Raw genomic sequence first — 19,372 nt, forward strand, 5'->3', positions numbered from 1 at the left:
CACAGAACTAACATACATGTGCATAAGAAGAATAAAGAGATGTGAAAAAAAGGTTTAAAAAGCGTGTCCGTGTGTGATTATTTTTGAAGGCACAACCCTGGCGGGGTTGTTTATATAGATATATATGTTGCTAATAATCACTTTCTAGCGTAATGTTATTAAATAGCTGTTAGTATCTATGTCGTCAGGTACCACTGGGTCGTATCCTATATACTCCCTTCACTCAATAGGGGTTACCTCCCGGGAAGCCATCCCCATTGGCGAATTTGTGGGGGTGATTGAGTATAACCGGTAAGCTAACCTCCAATTTGTGGGGTGCTTAGGTAGATGGGGATCACTTATTTCTCTGTGTCCCCTAAGACTATATTCCTAAATTCAATACCATAGGGGGATAGCTTTCTATATCGGATAAGGAATCACTTGATAGGGAAATCTCTATGCATCATGGAAAGATCATATTTATTAATATCCAAACTAAAAAAATGATGAATAGCTTTAATTTAGCTGTTTAGATATAGTTAATTGGCGAGATATACCAACAGGTGCGGTTGCCTTAAGGAATATGGCAATTCCAATATAAATAGCAGCCCTCCTTCATATAATCAGCCAGATCTTATTAAATCTGGTCCAGATATAGCCGTTCAGATATACTTAATTGACAACATATATCAATCGGTGGGGTTGCCTTAAGGAATATAGCAATTCCAATTCTCATATAAATAGCAACCTTCCTTCATATATTCAGCCAGATCTTATTTAATCTGATCTAGGCGTAGGCAATAATGCTTTCCTTAGAGGTATAGCCACCTCAATTCTTATTAGGAAGCAAAGTGTCTGTCATAATGGTTTATCCAATTCATCTAAGAAATAATATATTCCATGTGTCAGAGATTCATTACTCTCTATTTACACTGTTAAAGAGTTAATTCTTATTATGTTACAGTGTAATGAAATTATCATATAGGGAGATGTGGCAATTCCATGTGCTATATATATAATAACCCTTAGTGGTCCAGATTCCACAATGAGGAATTTTCTTATAAACCGCTGAAACACACAGCTGTTTGACTGACTTCCAAATATATCTATCTCACTTTGTAACAGTCTTATGATAGAGAAACTGTTACATATTCGGTCACTTAGTTATCTAAAGGTAAACAGACTCAGTGTGAGGGTAATATAATATATCAAATGCGCTGTCAATAATCGTGGTAACTGGTGTAATAATGTGGTATATTGAGTATGCTAGTAAGGCATATAACTGCTCTCCAGCCTTTAAGTGTTACCAATCAATTTGTTACACTGTAAAGGATTTATGGTGTCCTGTTAGGACATGCAGCTGCTAGGCTGACTCAAAGATTTATCCATTTGTAACAATTATGTAACAGTTATATACATGTTACTGGTATTACATAGAAATAGTATGACACAGGCCAGCAGTCCCATGTGTCTAGATTCCACAATAGGAGATTTTCTTTGTCTTATAAACTGCTGGAACACACAGCTGCTAGACTGACTTCAAATATATATATTACTTTGTAACAGTCTTATAGTAAAGAGACTGTTACACACTGTCATTTAGTTATCTCAAGGTTAGCAGATTCTGTGTGAGGATAGTGTTCTGTTAGAACATGCAGCTGCTAGGCTGACTCATAGAAAATGTATCCATTTGTAACAAATGACACATACAGCATTAAATTAATATCTATAGCAGCCCATGTGACATCTCTACTCTTATCATAATTGTCTGGTTATTGCCAATCTGGACAGCAGGAGTGATATATATTCACTAGTCCCAATATCCCATCATATAAATATACCCACACTGATATACTTTCTTATCAAGAGTTATTAGTAGCTATCTGTATGCACTTTAGACATTGTAATTGCTAAGTGACATCATATCTAGTGTATTCCTTTCTTATAGCTCAGCTTCTATTCCCTATTAGTGGAGACTAACAGCTAACATCATAATCATATATTTTTGTTTTATAACATTTCACATGAGTCAAATACACGAGGACACGCCGTGCCCTACACGCGTGTTTCACTGCATCTATGGCAACTTACATTAAAGCTAACAAGAAAGCACACTCGTTCTGTCTTTAAACAGATAAAAGAAACCCCAATAATATGGGGCATGCAAAAATTTAGATAAAACTCAGTTTTGCTCCTCTCCACGGAAATCTTTAGTAAAAGGCGAAAGATTTGTTCGTTCTGAAGAGAAACCAGAGCATGACCAAGATTCCACCTGTCGCCTGAGTGCCATGCCAGCAGTCCTCATTCAGCTCAAAGTGAGCACCCAATATGAAAGAAAGAAAGCAGATTTCTCACCAGGCTTCCCCTTGCTATAAGCATGGTTTGTACTCTTTTCCATGTGCTCCCAGATCTTTCAAGCAATTAGTATGGTCAAGAAAGTTCTGCTTGAAAAGAAACAGACATTTACTGTCATTGTTATACAAATAAACTTACATTAAAGCCAACAAGAAAGCTCACTCGTTCTGTCTTTAAACTGATAAAAGAAACCCCAATAATATGGGGCATGCAAAAATTGAGATAAAACTCAGTTTTGCTCCTCTCCACGGATAATCTTTAATAAAAGGCGAAAGATTTGTTCATTCTGAAGAGAAACCAGAGCATGACCAAGATTCCACCTGTCGCCTGAGTGCCATGCCAGCAGTCCTCATTCAGATCAAAGTGAGCGCCCAATTTGAAAGAAAGCAGATTTCTCACCTGGCTTCTCCTTGCTATAAGCATGGTTTGTACTGTATTCCATGTGCTCCCAGATCTTTCAAGCAAGTAGCATGGTCAAGAAAGTTCTGTTTGAAAAGAAACAAACATTTACTGTAATTTCTATGCAAATGAGCTTTCATTAAAGCACACTCATTCTATCTTTAAACCGATAAAAGAAACCCCAAAAAGATGGGGCATGCAAAAATTGAGGTAAAACTCAGTTTTGCTCCTCTCCACGGAAATCTTTAGTAAAAGGCGAAAGATTTGTTCGTTCTGAAGAGAAACCAGAGCATGACCAAGATTTTCATCTGAAAATATGTGTTCTCCCTGCAGTTGTTGTCCCCAGATGAGAGTTCCCTTGTGCTGCCTCAGTTGAATCTCCTTTACTTGACAGAGATGTGCCTGAGCAGCGGCCCTCCCCAGCCCTATCCCAAATCATACTTATTTTGCATAGGAGATACCATGGTCATGAAGATTGTTCTCCCAGGGTGAGGTTCATTCATTGCATTCTGGGTATGCTGACCCCTGTGATTTCCCCAAATGTGGGAAACTCGACTGCATTATTTGTGGTAGTGGGGGACTGTGTTTGTGCTTTCCTCTGGTCAGCTCTGGTAAAAGTCAGATTTCTTTGTCTCAGATCTTCCTCTAGCCTTGTTCTTCTTTCGAGAGTTCCCTTGTGCTGCCTCAGTTGGATCTCCTTCACTTGACAGGGTGTGCCCGAGCAGCAATCCTCCACAGCTCTAGCCCAACTCCTACTTACCTGCCAGGTGAGATACTATGATCTTCACTGTTAGGGCAATCAGGATGTGGAATTCCCTGCCAGGGAAGGTGGTAATGGCGGACTCTGTAATTGGATTTAAAAAAGGAATGGATACATTTCTGAATGAAAAAGCTATCCAAGGTTATAATACTTAAAATATCAACATGGTTAATCCGGGGGTAACATGAGTTATAGTAGCTAACTAGTCATAAAACATTATTCAGCAAGTATGTAGAATCATCACAACTTAAAACAGGTTGAACACGATGGGCAATTTGCCTCTATTCAACCTCAAAAACTATGTTACTATATGTTACTATATTACTATGTTACTGTAGTATACAGAAAACCAAAATGCAATGAACAGTGATAGTGAGCACTGATGAGGATACTAGAACTGACACTGAGCAGCAAGATGCAGCACTGGACTATTAGTAATGTACTGTAGTATGCTGAGCACCACAATGCAGCACAAGACAATGAGCAGTGATCTGAGCACTGATGAGGATACTACTGAGAACTGACACTGAGCAGGAGAGACACACTACTAGTATTACTGAGCAGCAATAAGTAACCACTGATACTGAGCACTGCTATTGAGATTTCCACTGAGAGAACATAGCCACGTCCATTCCGCTCTCTCTTCAATGCACGAGTAAAAATGGCGGCAACGCGCAGCTCTTTATATGGAATCCGAATCTCGCGAGAATCCGACAGCGGGATGATGACATTTTCCCTTGTTCAGGTTTTCCGAGTCAGGCGGGAACAACCGAGCCTGCCTCGGACCAGTGTAAACCACGTGGAGTTCGTGGGGAATTCGGTTCTCGGAGAACCGAACCCGCTCCTCTCTACCTTATACCCATCAATTTTTTTATTTTCAATCTAAGCCCCTGCAGTTTTCTGTAAGCATCTGCTTCGCTATGATGATCAACAAGTCACAAGGGCAAACACTCAGGGCTTGAGGCGTAGATCTTAGGACCAGCTGCTACAAGCATGGCAGAGGTGTCACTATTACTGGTGACACCCAGAGAGGTGGCGAGGGAGATTGTAATGCAGTGCGCGCAGATAAGCAGCGCAATGGTAAAAAGGAGGCATGGTTTCATAGGTAGGGACGTGGCCTGGTGGCCTGAATCTACATTTTGTTGCTCCGGGTGTCCCGGGGGTTGGGGACTGCACCCGGGGACTAGTGTGTGAGCGGTGCTGGCTCCTGCACAGTGAAAAGGCATGGCCACCCAGCATGACGCCTCCCTTCTTGACCATGCTGTAATTGCAGTCGCACTGCAGTTCAGCGTGATCATAAAAAATGGTGTAGCCTCCTGCTGGTGCAGACTGTATGTGCGCGCAGGAAGCCGCCACCATTTTTGTGATCACAGCGGCTGAATGTGATGTCATACAGCCGCTGTGACCACGCCCCCTGTGTCTCCTCCATTGCAGACCCCATTTTGAAGCCTTGCACCCGCACCGCTCCATCCCTCACTTGGAAATGGAGTGTTGCTGACCCACCTATCCCCCCCCCCCCGCCCCGATTGACAGGCAGAGGCGATCGCATTCTCTGCGGGGTGCCGCAGAAAATGCAGGCACATGCGTATGCTCTTAGCAATTTTTGCAGTTGGATCGCTTATTGTGATTGCAATCCAACCTGAATCAGGCCCTATTACCTATCACAATGCGCTGCGGGCAGTACAAAATTGGGTTAATATAGGAGAAAAACCCCCAGACCTGTGCTCCTTAACTGTACCTGGTGGCTAGTGGAGCGGCTGCCCAGTAATCAGTGTCCACGCCAGTGCGCACACGGTCCACCCCCTACGGCCACGCTCCCCTTCAACAGCGGCCTCGTGATCCGGAAGGGTGGTGTGTGTGTGACTGACCTTAGGATGAAACCGGAGCCTCCGCTGCAGTGACCCAGCAACCAGGGCACGGGAGTATACAGCGTCGTTGGGAGTGATGAAGCTGCAGTAAAGATGTCTATTAGACCTAGCCTGCTGCAGCCCTTGTAGATTCTCATAAAACAAGTTCTTCTTTTCTTGTCAAAATTTATAGCTAAGAATAGGCTGCCTGAGGCAGGCCCCTGTTAAGTGGCCTGCTACTGAAGGCACCAACTACAAACTGAGCTCCCTGTTCATGGAAGCGGGGTTATAGAGGAGAATGCACTGAGCATCTTGGGAACAGTCAAAAGCTTTGAGCCGGTTGGTGCCTCAGATCAAGATCCTACTCTACACCCCAATGTGAATCCTTGTGGAGTCCAGTGTACCCCACAGAAGAAATTAATGTGTCACACCCATTGGCAGCAACCTTAGAATAGCTGCTGACGGGCACAATTGAGAATGGAAGGGGGGGGGGACATTTGAATCCAGCACATAAATGCAATTCAAATATGTAATTTGTACCTTCCTATTTTAAAATATAATGGATGAACCTCACCCTGTGAGAACAATCTTCATGATCAAGAAATCTCATATGCAAAATAAGTATGAGTTGGGATAGGGCTGGGGAGGGTGTCTGCTCTGGCAGCCCCTCCCCCGTCAAGTTAAGGAGATTCAACTGAGGAAGCACAAGGGAACTCTCGTCTGGGGACAACAACTGCAGGGAGACCACATCTTTTCAGATGAACATGGGAGGGCGGAAGGCTGCCTAATACTGAAGCACCATCAAATATCAAACCATATGCAACATCTAGTACAAGCATTCCTGGGGGAAGGTCTGCAGCAGACGGATTTGCATACAGTGATGTTATCCAAGCAGTGGGCCAAAGTTGGCTGGAACCCTCATCTGCATATGAAAAGAGAAAAGGGGCGTGCAGGGCATGGCGGCCTTTTGCAGTGCTTGGATGACCCCTAGTTCTCATTAAACACCCCCACCCTCCTTTGGTGTGGGGCTCATGTTGGCCATGCCCCATCCCCTGAAGCATTCAAGCTGATTTCTTGCAGCAGCTGGGCACTGTAACAGCTCCAGAGCTGTTCTGTAAGGCAAGTAAAAGGGTGTGGGCCCTGCAGCACCACCTGTAGTTCGCATTGTGCGTTGGAAGGCACAAAGTAAGCAGACGGGAGGAGAAGTCAGGATAGTGCGCAAGGGCATCCTTTTCTCTTAGTCCGTAGAGGATGCTGGGGTCACATTAAGAACCATGGGGTATAGACGGGATCCGCAAGAGACATGGGCACTTTAAGACTATCAAAGGGTGTGAACTGGCTCCTCCCTCTATGCCCCTCCTCCAGACTCCAGTTATAGGAACTGTGCCCAGGGAGACGGACATTTCGAGGAAAGGATTTATTGTTAAACTAAGGTGAGCATCTTACCAGCTCACACCTTAAGCATGCCGCAGAACGTGGCATTCAACAGAACACAAGCCAACGGCATGAACAATTGCAGCGTGGCCTAAGTAAAAGGGGGTGTGACTTCGCGGGAGGACCCGCGATCGCGAGTCACGCCCCCGTTTTCGGCACTGAGGGGGCATGCCCAGCGCTCTGTGAGCCGCTGGCATGCCACCTCTCCCTCTGACTTCAGTGAATAGACGCTGTGCGCATGCGCACAGCGTCTATTCACCGCTGCTCTGCTAAGCAGGGCAGCGACAGACAGAGCCTCCCAACTGTCCTCCCCACCGCGGGACACTGCGGCCCGCAGGTGGGACAGCGGGACAGTCCCCAAAAAACGGGACTGTCCCGCGAAAATCGGGACAGTTGGGAGGTATGATATGGGGCATGCAAAAATTGAGATAAAACTCAGTTTTGCTCCTCTCCACGGAAATCTTTAATAAAAGGCGAAATATTTGTTAGTTCTGAAGAGAAACCAGAGCATGACCAAGATTCCACCTGTCGCCTGAGTGCCATGCCAGCAGTTCTCATTCAGCTGAAAGTGAGCACCCAATTTGAATGAAAGAAAGCAGATTTCTCACCAGGCTTACCCTTGCTATAAACATGGTTTGTACTCTTTTCCATGTGCTCCCAGATCTTTCAAGCAATTAGTGTGGTCAAGAAAGTTCTGTTTGAAAAGAAACAAACATTTACTGTAATTTCTATGCAAATGAGCTTACATTAAAGCACACTCGTTCTATCTTTAAACAGATAAAATAAAACCCCAATAAGATGGGGCAAGGAAAAAATGAGATAAAACTCAGTTTTGCTCCTCTCCACGGAAATCTTTAGTAAAAGGTGAAAGATTTGTTCGTTCTGAAGAGAAACCAGAGCATGACCAAGATTCCACCTGTCGCCTGAGTGCCATGCCAGCAGTTCTTATTCAGCTCAAAGTGAGCACCCAATTTGAAAGAAAGAAAGCAGATTTCTCACCAGGCTTCCCCTAGCTATAAACATGGTTTGTATTTTTTTCCATGTGTTCCCAGATCTTTCAAGCAATTAGTATAGTCAAGAAAGTTCTGTTTGAAAAGAAACAAACATTTACTGTCATTTCTATGCAAATGAGCTTACATTAAAGCACACTCGTTCTATCTTTAAACCGATAAAATAAAACCCCAATAAGATGGGGCATGCAAAATTTGAGATAAAACTCAGTTTTGCTCCTCTCCACGGAAATCTTTAGTAAAAGGCGAAAGATTTGTTCGTTCTGAAGAGAAACCAGAGCATGACCAAGATTCCACCTGTCGCCTGAGTGCCATGCCAGCCAGGGCCGGCTCCAGGCCTACTAGCACCCTGAGCGAGAAAATGTAAAAGTGCCCCCCCCCCATGCGCGCGCCGAAGGCGCGCGCGCCCTTGGAAAAGTGGGCGTGGCCTCTTGAAAAAGTGGGCGTGGTCTCGTCCCCCAGCAGTGCCAGCTACACATGACATGCCCTCCAGCAGTGCCAGCTACACGTGCTAGTGTTCACTTTTTAGGGCAGGTTGCTGATCACAGGGAGGGCACATTTTTAAGTTAGGTGGGCAAAATGATGTACATACTGTAATGCTTGTTGTTCCCATTTCCACACGCTAAAGCATGGACAGTGCGCGCGTAAGGCGCGCAGCAAAAATTTAGGGGAGTTACTTCGTGGGGAAGGTGCGTAGCCACATTATAGTGGCAATTCACATTACACCACACAGTAGTGCAGCTAATACACATTGCACCAGGTAGAACCTCCTATAAGAGCACGTTAGACACATTGCGCCAGGTAGAGCACTGAGACACACTGCCCAGCCACAGACGCCTAGCGGGAACACTACATGATATGCCCCCCAGCAGTGCCAGCTACACATGACATGCCCCCCAGCAGTGCCAGCTACACGTGACATGCCCCCCAGCAGTGCCAGCTACATAAATGGCCACACAGTTCCAGATGGATAAATGCCCCCACAGCGCAGATATGCCCCCACAGTGCCACATACATTAATGCCCTCACAGTGCAAGATATGCCCCCACAGTGCAAGAAATGTCCCCACAGTGCAAGAAATGCCCCCACAGTGCAAGAAATGCCCCCACGGTGCCAGATACATAAATGCCCCCACGGTGCCAGATACATAAATGCCCCCACGGTGCCAGATACATAAATGCCCCCACGGTGCCTGATACATAAATGCCCCCACGGTGCCAGATACATAAATGCCCCCACGGTGCCAGATACATAAATGCCCCCACGGTGCCAGATACATAAATGTCCCCACGGTGCCTGATACATAAATGCCCCCACGGTGCATGATACATAAATGCCCCCACGGTGCATGATACATAAATGCCCCCACGGTGCCTGATACATAAATGCCCCCACGGTGCCTGATACATAAATGCCCCCACAGAGCCAGATAAATGCCCCCACAGTGCCAGATATGTCCCCACAGTGCCAGATATGCCCCCACAGTGCCAGATATGCCCCCACGGTGCCAGAAATGCCCCCACAGTGCCAGATAAATGCCCCCAGTGCCAGATAAATGCCCCCACAGTGCCAGATAAATGCCCCCACAGTGCCAGAAATGCCCCCACAGTGCCAGAAATGCCCCCACAGTGCCAGAAATGCCCCCACAGTGCCAGATATGCCCCCACAGTGCCAGATATGCCCCCACAGTGCCTGATATGTCCCCACAGTGCCAGAAATGCCCCCACAGTGCCAGAAATGCCCCCACAGTGCCAGATAAATGCCCCCACAGAGCCAGATAAATGCCCCCACAGAGCCAGATAAATGCCCCCACAGAGCCAGATAAATGCCCCCACAGTGCCAGAAATGCCCCCACAGTGCCAGAAATGCCCACACAGTGCCAGAAATGCCCCCACAGTGCCAGAAATGTCCCCACAGTGCCTGATATGCCCCCACAGGGCCAGATATGTCCCCACAGTGCCAAATATGCCCCCACAGAGCCAGATATGCAATGCCCCCACAGTGCCAGAAATGCCCCCACAGTGCCAGAAATGCCCCCCACAGAGCCAGAAATGCCCCCACAGTGCCAGAAATGCCCCCACATAACCAAAAATGCCCCCTGTGTGCCAGAAATGCCCCCACAGTGCGGATCTCCCCCCCCCAAAAAAAAAAATACCTGCGGCGCTGGGGAGGAGTACTGCTGTCCGCCTGTGTGGGAGCGCTGGCGGGCGGGCGGGAGGCCGGGCGAGTGAGCCTGAGCCTGGGTCCGGGCTGGCGGGCAGGTGGGCGGCCACTTGTGCAGGCGGGCTATGCGCGGCGCCGGCGTCTGACGTTAGATACCGGCGCCGCGCAGCGCGCATACACAGCGCGACCGCCAAATGCTGCAGCAGCACACACACAGGGCCGGCTCCAGCATCGAATATGGCGGCGCCAGCGCGTGGCGCCCATTAAGGGTGGCGCCCTGCGCGGCCGCTCTATTCGAACATGCCTAGAGCCGGCCCTGATGCCAGCAGTCCTCATTCAGCTCAAAGTGAGCACCCAATTTGAAAGAAAGAAAGCAGATTTCTCACCAGGCTTCCCCTTGCTATAAGCATGGTTTGTACTCTTTTCCATGTGCTCCCAGATCTTTCAAGCAATTAGTATGGTCAAGAAAGTTCTGCTTGAAAAGAAACAGACATTTACTGTCATTGTTATACAAATAAACTTACATTAAAGCTAACAAGAAAGCACACTCGTTCTGTCTTTAAACTGATAAAAGAAACCCCAATAATATGGGGCATGCAAAAATTGAGATAAAACTCAGTTTTGCTCCTCTCCACGGAAATCTTTAATAAAAGGCGAAATATTTGTTAGTTCTGAAGAGAAACCAGAGCATGACCAAGATTCCACCTGTCACCTGAGTGCCATGCCAGCAGTCCTCATTCAGATCAAAGTGAGCGCCCAATTTGAAAGAAAGCAGATTTCTCACCTGGCTTCTCCTTGCTATAAGCATGGTTTGTACTGTATTCCATGTGCTCCCAGATCTTTCAAGCAAGTAGCATGGTCAAGAAAGTTCTGTTTGAAAAGAAACAAACATTTACTGTAATTTCTATGCAAATGAGCTTTCATTAAAGCACACTCATTCTATCTTTAAACCGATAAAAGAAACCCCAAAAAGATGGGGCATGCAAAAATTGAGGTAAAACTCAGTTTTGCTCCTCTCCACGGAAATCTTTAGTAAAAGGCGAAAGATTTGTTCGTTCTGAAGAGAAACCAGAGCATGACCAAGATTTTCATCTGAAAATATGTGTTCTCCCTGCAGTTGTTGTCCCCAGATGAGAGTTCCCTTGTGCTGCCTCAGTTGAATCTCCTTTACTTGACAGAGATGTGCCTGAGCAGCGGCCCTCCCCAGCCCTATCCCAAATCATACTTATTTTGCATAGGAGATACCATGGTCATGAAGATTGTTCTCCCAGGGTGAGGTTCATTCATTGCATTCTGGGTATGCTGACCCCTGTGATTTCCCCAAATGTGGGAAACTCGACTGCATTATTTGTGGTAGTGGGGGACTGTGTTTGTGCTTTCCTCTGGTCAGCTCTGGTAAAAGTCAGATTTCTTTGTCTCAGATCTTCCTCTAGCCTTGTTCTTCTTTCGAGAGTTCCCTTGTGCTGCCTCAGTTGGATCTCCTTCACTTGACAGGGGGTGCCCGAGCAGCAATCCTCCACAGCTCTAGCCCAACTCCTACTTACCTGCCAGGTGAGATACTATGATCTTCACTGTTAGGGCAATCAGGATGTGGAATTCCCTGCCAGGGAAGGTGGTAATGGTGGACTCTGTAATTGGATTTAAAAAAGGAATGGATACATTTCTGAATGAAAAAGCTATCCAAGGTTATAATACTTAAAATATCAACATGGTTAATCCGGGGGTAACATGAGTTATAGTAGCTAACTAGTCATAAAACATTATTCAGCAAGTATGTAGAATCATCACAACTTAAAACAGGTTGAACACGATGGGCAATTTGCCTCTATTCAACCTCAAAAACTATGTTACTATATGTTACTATATTACTATGTTACTGTAGTATACAGAAAACCAAAATGCAATGAACAGTGATAGTGAGCACTGATGAGGATACTAGAACTGACACTGAGCAGCAAGATGCAGCACTGGACTATTAGTAATGTACTGTAGTATGCTGAGCACCACAATGCAGCACAAGACAATGAGCAGTGATACTGAGCACTGATGAGGATACTACTGAGAACTGACACTGAGCAGGAGAGACACACTACTAGTATTACTGAGCAGCAATAAGTAACCACTGATACTGAGCACTGATATTGAGATTTCCACTGAGAGAACATAGCCACGTCCATTCCGCTCTATCTTCAATGCACGAGTAAAAATGGCGGCAACGCGCAGCTCTTTATATGGAATCCGAATCTCGCGAGAATCCGACAGCGGGATGATGACATTTTCCCTTTTTCAGGTTTTCCGAGTCAGGCGGGAACAACCGAGCCTGCCTCGGACCAGTGTAAACAACGTGGAGTTCGTGGGGAATTCGGTTCTCGGAGAACCGAACCCGCTCCTCTCTACCTTATACCTATCAATTTTTTTATTTTCAATCTAAGCCCCTGCAGTTTTCTGTAAGCATCTGCTTCGCTATGATGATCAACAAGTCACAAGGGCAAACACTCAGGGCTTGAGGCGTAGATCTTAGGACCAGCTGCTACAAGCATGGCAGAGGTGTCACTATCACTGGTGACACCCAGAGAGGTGGCGAGGGAGATTGTAATGCAGTGCGCGCAGATAAGCAGCGCAATGGTAAAAAGGAGGCATGGTTTCATAGGTAGGGGCGTGGCCTGGTGGCCTGAATCTACATTTTGTTGCTCCGGGTGTCCCGGGGGTTGGGGGCTGCACCCGGGGACTAGTGTGTGAGCGGTGCTGGCTCCTGCACAGTGAAAGGGCATGGCCACCCAGCATGACGCCTCCCTTCTTGACCATGCTGTAATTGCAGTCGCACTGCAGTTCAGCGTGATCATAAAAAATGATGTAGCCTCCTGCTGGTGCAGACTGTATGTGCGCGCAGGAAGCCGCCACCATTTTTGTGATCACAGCGGCTGAATGTGATGTCATACAGCCGCTGTGACCACGCCCCCTGTGTCTCCTCCGTTGCAGACCCCATTTTGAAGCCTTGCCCCCGCACCGCTCCATCCCTGACTTGGAAATGGAGTGTTGCTGACCCACCTATCCCCCCCCCCCCCGCCCCGATTGACAGGCAGAGGCGATCGCATTCTCTGCGGGGTGCCACAGAAAATGCAGGCACATGCGTATGCTCTTAGCAATTTTTGCAGTTGGATCGCTTATTGTGATTGCAATCCAACCTGAATCAGGCCCTATTACCTATCACAATGCGCTGCGGGCAGTACAAAATTGGGTTAATATAGGAGAAAAACCCCCAGACCTGTGCTCCTTAACTGTACCTGGTGGCTAGTGGAGCGGCTGCCCAGTAATCAGTGTCCACGCCAGTGCGCACACGGTCCACCCCCTACGGCCACGCTCCCCTTCATCAGCGGCCTCGTGATCCGGAAGGGTGGTGTGTGTGTGACTGACCTTAGGATGAAACCGGAGCCTCCGCTGCAGTGACCCAGCAACCAGGGCATGGGAGTATACAGCGCCGCTGGGAGTGATGAAGCTGCAGTAAAGATGTCTATTAGACCTAGCCTGCTGCAGCCCTTGTAGATTCTCATAAAACAAGTTCTTCTTTTCTTGTCAAAATTTATAGCTAAGAATAGGCTGCCTGAGGCAGGCCCCTGTTAAGTGGCCTGCTACTGAAGGCACCAACTACAAACTGAGCTCCCTGTTCATGGAAGCGGGGTTATAGAGGAGAATGCACTGAGCATCTTGGGAACAGTCAAAAGCTTTGAGCCGGTTGGTGCCTCAGATCAAGATCCTACTCTACACCCCAATGTGAATCCTTGTGGAGTCCAGTGTACCCCACAGAAGAAATTAATGTGTCACACCCATTGGCAGCAACCTTAGAATAGCTGCTGACGGGCACAATTGAGAATGGAAGGGGGGGGGGGGGACATTTGAATCCAGCACATAAATGCAATTCAAATATGTAATTTGTACCTTCCTATTTTAAAATATAATGGATGAACCTCACCATGTGAGAACAATCTTCATGATCAAGAGATCTCATATGCAAAATAAGTATGAGTTGGGATAGGGCTGGGGAGGGTGGCTGCTCGGGCAGCCCCTCCCCCGTCAAGTTAAGGAGATTCAACTGAGGAAGCACAAGGGAACTCTCGTCTGGGGACAACAACTGCAGGGAGACCACATCTTTTCAGATGAACATGGGAGGGCGGAAGGCTGCCTAATACTGAAGCACCATCAAATATCAAACCATATGCAACATCAAGTACAAGCATTCCTGGGGGAAGGTCTGCAGCAGACGGATTTGCATACAGTGATGTTATCCAAGCAGTGGGCCAAAGTTGGCTGGAACCCTCATCTGCATATGAAAAGAGAAAAGGGGCGTGCAGGGCATGGCGGCCTTTTGCAGTGCTTGGATGACCCCTAGTTCTCATTAAACACCCACACCCTCCTTTGGTGTGGGGCTCATGTTGGCCATGCCCCATCCCCTGAAGCATTCAAGCTGATTTCTTGCAGCAGCTGGGCACTGTAACAGCTCCAGAGCTGTTCTGTAAGGCAAGTAAAAGGGTGTGGGCCCTGCAGCACCACCTGTAGTTCGCATTGTGCGTTGGAAGGCACAAAGTAAGCAGACGGGAGGAGAAGTCAGGATAGTGCGCAAGGGCATCCTTTTCTCTTAGTCCGTAGAGGATGCTGGGGTCACATTAAGAACCATGGGGTATAGACGGGATCCGCAAGAGACATGGGCACTTTAAGACTATCAAAGGGTGTGAACTGGCTCCTCCCTCTATGCCCCTCCTCCAGACTCCAGTTATAGGAACTGTGCCCAGGGAGACGGACATTTCGAGGAAAGGATTTATTGTTAAACTAAGGTGAGCATCTTACCAGCTCACACCTTAAGCATGCCGCAGAACGTGGCATTCAACAGAACACAAGCCAACGGCATGAACAATTGCAGCAAAAAGCTGACCAGAACCATAACACAACATGTGTATAACCACAAGTAATAACTGCAGACACAGTATGGACTGGGACGGGTGCCCAGCATCCTCTACAGACTAAGAGAAAAGGATTTACCGGTAGGTATTAAAATCCTATTTTCTCATACGACCTAGAGGATGCTGGGGTCACATTAAGAACCATGGGGTTATACCAAAGCTCTTGAACGGGTGGAAGAGTGCGTACGACTCTGCAGCACCGAATGACCCAACTTGAGGTTATCATCGGCAAGGATGCAGTGGCGTTAATGTTTCCTGGTGTCAACCTGTATTATTTCAGTAGATATTGAAATGAGGATGCATCTTGCTGCCTTTCCAATGAAGCAAGTTTAATTTAGTAATAGGTGAAAAACCATCCCTACAAAGATGTTAATCAGATACTTGGCTTTGTGGACACTTTTCAGAGAACAAATTAGTTAGCATAAAAATAAAGCCAGAAAATGAAGAGCTGTTTAATCACTCAATTGGATTTTTCTGCCAGCATATTTCATTTTCTCTGCAACCCACTGCTAAATTGTGCTTCCTAGCTGTTTTTTGATAAAATCACTTAATCAAATCTAACTCTGATTACATCAGAGTAGGCCAGGTACCCTACACCATAAGAGGGGGTTTGAAATTTTGACTTGTCTACTTAAAGATCACCAAAATCTGATGACAAGGTCAATAACATCCCTGGGTGGGATTGAACCACCAACCCTTTGGTTAATAACCAAACACACTAACCGATTGCACCACAGAGACACTTTGCAAAAGTACATACTGACAAAGGCTAATAAGCATTCATCTAGAACAATTCCTAGAAAACTTTAAAAAGTCAATAATCTGGAGAGATTTTGTAAGATGTTTCTTCCATCAACCAATGAAGAAACGCATTGGTACTTTCCCATGATGAGTGAGTGCTTCAGGATCTCTTGCACTTACATGTGCAGCAGAGTACTGCAATGGAAGCATGCTGGGCCCATAACCCAGAGGTAGGCAGATTGAAACTATCCTCTGCTATATGCATTTTTTTTTGTTAAAGTAATCCAAAACTGGGATTGATATTTTTGCTCTTTTATTTTTACTTAAAGTACAATAACTTTTACCATTTTAATTTGTTTTAATAGTATATTGACAGTATTGTTTTCTTTCAAAAATCCACTTAATTTTCTTTACCCTATTATTAAAATGGTAATTGACAAAAACAAACTACATTGTCACCAGAAGAGCAATACAAAATGTACAAGTGATATATTAAAATCATCTTTCCAGCTTGAATTTCAATGATGCATTGGGGCAACGATTTTGTGAGAAACATCTTCACCCTTAAATAAAGATTTTCTTAATTCCTTACCTGTGTGCTAATTAGATATCACCTTGTTTTCACATTAAACAGACTTCCACATGAGAAAGCAGCAAGGATGCAGTGGCGTTAATGTTTCCTGGTGTCAACCTGTATTATTTCAGTAGATATTGAAATGAGGATGCATCTTGCTGCCTTTCCAATGAAGCAAGTTTAATTTAGTAATAGGTGAAAAACCATCCCTACAAAGATGTTAATCAGATACTTGGCTTTGTGGACACTTTTCAGAGAACAAATTTGTTAGCATAAAAATAAAGCCAGAAAATGAAGAGCTGTTTAATCACTCAATTGGATTTTTTTGCCAGCATATTTCTTTTTCTCTGCAAACCACTGCTAAATTGTGCTTCCTAGCTGTTTTTATAAAATCACTGAATCAAATCTAACTCTGATTACATCAGAGAAGGCCAGGTACCCTACACCATAACAGGGGTTTTTGAAATTTTGACTTGTCTACTTAAATATCACCAAAATCTGATCACAAGGTCAATTACGTCCCTGGGTGGGATTGAACCACCAACCTTTTGATTAATAGCTGAACACACTAACCGATTGCGCCACAGAGACACTTTGCAAAAAGAATATACTGACAAAGACTAATAAGCATTCATCTAGAACGTTTCCTAGAAAAACTTTAAAAAGTCAATAATCTGGAGAGTTTTTGTAAGATGTTTCTTCCAGCAACCAATGAAGAAACACATTGGTACTTTCGCATGATGAGTGAGGGCTTCAGGATCTCTTGCACTTACATGTGCAGCAGAGTACTGCAATGGAAGCATGCTGGGCCCATAACCCAGAGGTAGGCAGATTGAAACTATCCTTTGCTATATGCATTTTTTTTTTGTTCATTAAAGTAATCCAAAACTGGGATTGATATTTTAGCTTTTATTTTTACTTAAAGTACAATAACTTTTACCATTTTAATTTGTTTTAATAGTATATTGACAGTATTGTTTTCTTTCAAAAATCCACTTAATTTTCTTTACCCTATTATTAAAATGGTAATTGACAAAAACAAACTACATTGTCACCAGAAGAGCAATACAAAATGTACAAGTGATATATTAAAATCATCTTTCCAGCTTGAATTTCAATGATGCATTGGGGCAATGATTTTGTGAGAAACATCTTTACCCTTAAATAAAGATTTTCTTAATTCCTTACCTGTGTGCTAATTAGATATCACCTTGTTTTCACATTAAACAGACTTCCACATGAGAAAGCAGCAAGGATGCAGTGGCGTTAATGTTTCCTGGTGTCAACCTGTATTATTTCAGTAGATATTGAAATGAGGATGCATCTTGCTGCCTTTCCAATGAAGCAAGTTTAATTTAGTAATAGGTGAAAAACCATCCCTACAAATATGTTAATCAGATACTTGGCTTTGTGGACACTTTTCAGAGAACAAATTTGTTATCATAAAAATAAAGCCAGAAAATGAAGAGCTGTTTAATCACTCAATTGTATTTTTCTGCCAGCATTTTTCTTTTTCTCTGCAACCCACTGCTAAATTGTGCTTCCTAGCTGTTTTTTTATAAAATCACAATCAAATCTAACTCTGATTACATCAGAGAAGGCCAGGTACCCTACACTATAAGAAGGGGTTTGCAATTTTGACTTGTCTACTTAAATATCACCAAAATCTGATCACAAGGTCAATTACGTCCCTGGGTGGGATTGAACCACCAACCTTTTGATTAATAGCTGAACACACTAACCGATTGCGCCACAGAGACACTTTGCAAAAAGAATATACTGACAAAGACTAATAAGCATTCATCTAGAACGTTTCCTAGAAAAACTTTAAAAAGTCAATAATCTGGAGAGTTTTTGTAAGATGTTTCTTCCAGCAACCAATGAAGAAACACATTGGTACTTTCGCATGATGAGTGAGTGCTTCAGGATCTCTTGCACTTACATGTGCAGCAGAGTACTGCAATGGAAGCATGCTGGGCCCATAACCCAGAGGTAGGCAGATTGAAACTATCCTTTGCTATATGCATTTTTTTTTTGTTCATTAAAGTAATCCAAAACTGGGATTGATATTTTAGCTTTTATTTTTACTTAAAGTACAATAACTTTTACCATTTTAATTTGTTTTAATAGTATATTGACAGTATTGTTTTCTTTCAAAAATCCACTTAATTTTCTTTACCCTATTATTAAAATGGTAATTGACAAAAACAAACTACATTGTCACCAGAAGAGCAATACAAAATGTACAAGTGATATATTAAAATCATCTTTCCAGCTTGAATTTCAATGATGCATTGGGGCAATGATTTTGTGAGAAACATCTTTACCCTTAAATAAAGATTTTCTTAATTCCTTACCTGTGTGCTAATTAGATATCACCTTGTTTTCACATTAAACAGACTTCCACATGAGAAAGCAGCAAGGATGCAGTGGCGTTAATGTTTCCTGGTGTCAACCTGTATTATTTCAGTAGATATTGAAATGAGGATGCATCTTGCTGCCTTTCCAATGAAGCAAGTTTAATTTAGTAATAGGTGAAAAACCATCCCTACAAATATGTTAATCAGATACTTGGCTTTGTGGACACTTTTCAGAGAACAAATTAGTTAGCATAAAAATAAAGCCAGAAAATGAAGAGCTGTTTAATCACTCAATTGGATTTTTCTGCCAGCATATTTCTTTTTCTCTGCAACCCACTGCTAAATTGTGCTTCCTAGCTGTTTTTATAAAATCACTGAATCAAATCTAACTCTGATTACATCAGAGAAGGCCAGGTACCCTACACCATAACAGGGGGTTTGAAATTTTGACTTGTCTGCTTAAAGATCACCAAAATCTGATAACAAGGTCAATTAAGTCCCTGGGTGGGATTGAACCACCAACCTTTTGGTTAATAGCCTTACACACTAACTGATTGCGCCACAGCGACACTTTGCAAAAGTACTTACTGACAAAGGCTAATAAGCATTCATCTAGAACGATTCCTAGAAACATTTTAAAAAGTCAATAATGTGGAGAGTTTTTGTAAGATGTTTCTTCCATCAACCAATGAAGAAACACATTGGTACTTTCCCATGATGAGTGAGTGCTTCAGGATCTCTTGCACTTACATGTGCAGCAGAGTACTGTAATGGAAGCATGCTGGGTCCATAACC

General features: G+C 44.4%; 10 non-coding genes across 10 annotated transcripts; 2 read left to right on the plus strand and 8 right to left on the minus strand.

Moving 5' to 3' along the window:
• Positions 1-2,121: 2,121 nt before the first annotated feature.
• LOC135049052 (U5 spliceosomal RNA) lies at positions 2,122-2,237 on the minus strand. The gene has a single exon (XR_010240821.1). It is a non-coding gene; the product is annotated as a U5 spliceosomal RNA (small nuclear RNA).
• Positions 2,238-2,523: 286 nt separating this feature from the next.
• On the minus strand, positions 2,524-2,640 carry LOC135049162 (U5 spliceosomal RNA). Its single transcript, XR_010240929.1, has one exon. It is a non-coding gene; the product is annotated as a U5 spliceosomal RNA (small nuclear RNA).
• Positions 2,641-2,910: 270 nt separating this feature from the next.
• Positions 2,911-3,026, minus strand: LOC135049673 (U5 spliceosomal RNA). The gene has a single exon (XR_010241378.1). It is a non-coding gene; the product is annotated as a U5 spliceosomal RNA (small nuclear RNA).
• A 144-nt stretch (positions 3,027-3,170) lies between these two features.
• Positions 3,171-3,334, plus strand: LOC135049253 (U1 spliceosomal RNA). Its single transcript, XR_010241018.1, has one exon. It is a non-coding gene; the product is annotated as a U1 spliceosomal RNA (small nuclear RNA).
• A 3,838-nt stretch (positions 3,335-7,172) lies between these two features.
• LOC135049167 (U5 spliceosomal RNA) lies at positions 7,173-7,285 on the minus strand. The gene has a single exon (XR_010240934.1). It is a non-coding gene; the product is annotated as a U5 spliceosomal RNA (small nuclear RNA).
• Positions 7,286-7,560: 275 nt separating this feature from the next.
• Positions 7,561-7,676, minus strand: LOC135049129 (U5 spliceosomal RNA). The gene has a single exon (XR_010240896.1). It is a non-coding gene; the product is annotated as a U5 spliceosomal RNA (small nuclear RNA).
• A 275-nt stretch (positions 7,677-7,951) lies between these two features.
• On the minus strand, positions 7,952-8,067 carry LOC135049072 (U5 spliceosomal RNA). Its single transcript, XR_010240841.1, has one exon. It is a non-coding gene; the product is annotated as a U5 spliceosomal RNA (small nuclear RNA).
• A 2,455-nt stretch (positions 8,068-10,522) lies between these two features.
• Positions 10,523-10,638, minus strand: LOC135049135 (U5 spliceosomal RNA). Its single transcript, XR_010240902.1, has one exon. It is a non-coding gene; the product is annotated as a U5 spliceosomal RNA (small nuclear RNA).
• A 270-nt stretch (positions 10,639-10,908) lies between these two features.
• Positions 10,909-11,024, minus strand: LOC135049674 (U5 spliceosomal RNA). The gene has a single exon (XR_010241379.1). It is a non-coding gene; the product is annotated as a U5 spliceosomal RNA (small nuclear RNA).
• A 144-nt stretch (positions 11,025-11,168) lies between these two features.
• LOC135049265 (U1 spliceosomal RNA) lies at positions 11,169-11,332 on the plus strand. The gene has a single exon (XR_010241029.1). It is a non-coding gene; the product is annotated as a U1 spliceosomal RNA (small nuclear RNA).
• The last annotated feature ends 8,040 nt before the right edge of the window (positions 11,333-19,372 follow it).

This window comes from Pseudophryne corroboree, unplaced genomic scaffold (assembly GCF_028390025.1).
Source record: "Pseudophryne corroboree isolate aPseCor3 unplaced genomic scaffold, aPseCor3.hap2 scaffold_99, whole genome shotgun sequence".
Lineage (NCBI taxonomy): Eukaryota > Metazoa > Chordata > Amphibia > Anura > Myobatrachidae > Pseudophryne > Pseudophryne corroboree.